Source organism: Myotis brandtii, unplaced genomic scaffold, assembly GCF_000412655.1.
Source record: "Myotis brandtii unplaced genomic scaffold, ASM41265v1 scaffold615, whole genome shotgun sequence".
NCBI lineage: Eukaryota > Metazoa > Chordata > Mammalia > Chiroptera > Vespertilionidae > Myotis > Myotis brandtii.
The window spans coordinates 385,932-388,799 of record NW_005370343.1 but is presented as its reverse complement, the minus strand read 5'-3'; positions in this window follow the sequence as shown (position 1 = coordinate 388,799).

The window sequence follows — 2,868 nt, the reverse complement described above, 5'->3', positions numbered from 1 at the left end:
ACACATATATTTCTTATTTTAACAATTTTTCTTAGTGGAAAACCCTACTATCCTGATTACCAACTTTAAAGTCTATTCTAATTTAGAGGCAATATTTTGAAACCCAGCTAGTCAAAAGACAGTCCGCACCCACCCAGGTGTGCAGTGATGCTGTGAGAGGGGTGGGGAAAGGTTGGCTATTTTCTTATGAATGGCACACTTGTAAGAAATAAGGTGAACCCCCAAATCCAGGGGTCCTGGTGGAGCACAAAGCACACTCGGGAGCCAGGCAGCAGGCAAACATCTGTCCTCCTGCAGGAGGGTGCGCGCATGAGGTCTGGGAGCACACACACTGAGCAGGCGGTATGCTCGGCTTTTTAATCCTGATGCACGTGACCTATCCCTCACTCTTGATTAGAGCTCAGGTGCACAGTCTTTCGTGATTGGCTAATTCAAAGGGAGGGGTTGGCCTTTGCCATTTCAGGATGGCGGCCCCCATGGGAGCCGCAAGTCACGCGGCCAACATGGCGACTGCCTAAACTGTTCTTTGACAGAAAAGATGACTTGTCTATTCTCACACTACTCAGGAGAATGGGTAACTAATTCTTAGAAGCCCACACTTCTCAATGATTTATAAACAAGAGCTTTTATAACGAAAAAGTCCTGAGTAATCATAAGTAAGGGGTTGTGGGTTGTGGGCTGTGTTGGTTGGTCAGTTCTTCTGAAGCCTCAGTAATCCACTTCATTCAGCACCTGGTGGCATCCTGTCTGGGCTGCATTGCAATGGCCAAATGGTCTGGGAGAGAAAGAAGTCTGTGAGACATCCTGAGATGGAGAGCCAGCAATATTATCCTAGGAGCAGAAAGAAAGGAATGGCACTCTACATTTTATGCTTCCCAGGCCACATCCTTCTGCCACCTGAGCAGAGTACACCTCCTGAAACTCACCTTCCAGGCAGGCCTGCCGGCCCAGGACACGACTACTCGCCAGTGCAGTAGGATTGTTAACGAAGGCTAATTTAAACATTGTAAACTAGATGCCTGGTGCACTAAATTTGTGCACTGGAGGCCTGCACCCTCTGGCATTCTGGAAGCCCTCGGGGGATGTCCAACTGATGGCTTAGGCCCGCTCCTCATGGGGAGTGGGCCTAAGCTGGCAGTTGGATATACTTAGCGCTGCTGCAGAGGCGGGAGAGGCTCTCGCCACCACTGCTGCACTTGCCAGCCATGAGCCCAGCTTCTGGCTGAGTGGCACTCCCCCTGTGGGAGCTCACCGACCACCAGGGGGCAGCTCCTGTGTTGAGCGTCTGCCCCCTGGTGGTCAGTGCGTGTCATAGTGACCGGTCGTTCCGCTGTTCGGTCGATTTGCATGTTAGCCTTTTATTAAATAGGATAAAAGCTAAAATCTAATATAGCTAGTCTGTTATGATTTGCTATCAGTTTCAATTTTTTGATGCATCCCTATTCCTTTTGTCAGCATAGGCAGTTAGTTATTAATATAAGAAATAGAGCAAAAGGGAATTAAATAGTTTTCATAAACTGGGAAGCAGAAATAAGTAGCAGAGCAGAATTTCCACCTAGTTTACTGGTAAACAGACCCATCGACACCCTCTAGGGGGGCTTCCCCTGGGAGGACTTACTCCTGGGAATGGACAGGAAGTCCCCCAGGAGTACTGACAGCCTGGTACAGGAGGGGGAGGAAACTCCTCGCTGGGCACATGCTCAAGAGGAACTAGATGCTGTAATGGAACTTGTGGACATGCTCTGTGGGCGTCAGGGTGAGGAAACAGGGCAGGACCTTGCCTGGGAACATGGGAAAGGCCATCAGATTGGATAGAGGACATGAAACCCCAATAGAGTTTGCTGGGAAGGAGTCCAATGCAGGCCTGGGAAAAGTCAGGAATTTGGGTTGGATAATTTGAATGGTGCTCTGTCCTTTACCTAAACCATGTAGATATATGGCAGTGCTTCTAGAGCTGGCCCACCATAGGCCCCCGAGAGTGGATTATTTCCCCTTAATGCAAATAAAATCTTACAATCACATTTAAACTTCTCTACACATGTACATTTGGAATTCTTTCCTCACGTCACCACAAAAGGACCTATTGCACACACCAGCAACACCTTCACAACTAAAAATGCGATATATAGATATCATCTGTATCTCTCAAGTTCTTGGTAGTAATATTGACCAGAAAAAATACATTACCAGTAGTATTGACCATTAATTTCTATCAAAGAGCCTTATATCAATAAACCATGTACTGTTTTATGAATATCAATTACGCCTCTAGTAATTTAGCAGAAATTAAAAAGCAAAAATTTCTGTTGTTTCAGAATTGTTGGCAAGGTGATAAGCAGAACAAAGCCACTGATACAATGAGGGAAAACTATTGTAGGGTAAAGAGATTTTTTTTTAAAATATATTTTATTGAGTTTTTACAGAGAGGAATGAAGAGAGATAGAGAGTTAGAAACATCGATCAGCTGCCTCCTGCACATCTCCCTCTGGGGATATGCCCGCAACCAAGGTACATGCCCTTGACTGGAATCGAACCTGGGACCTTTCAGTCCGCAGACCGACGCTCTATCCACTGAGGCAAACCGGTTTCGGCAAGAGATTTTTTTCATAGCAGTAAATCCTCGAAAATATCTGGGACATAAGTAACTCCTCAAAGTATATGCAAATTTTATCTGAGAAAGGTAGAGCTTGTCCCAAGATAAGTGACCAGTACTTCAAAGAAGGCTGTCTTCTAACATTACATTCAGCATGTGTGGTGATGCTGCATTTCCATCATCACTGATGCTTTCATTTTATTCACATGAGTAGCATTCCATCACAATAAGACAGGAAAGGAACCCAGATTTCTCTCCGGTTGGCACTTAAATGT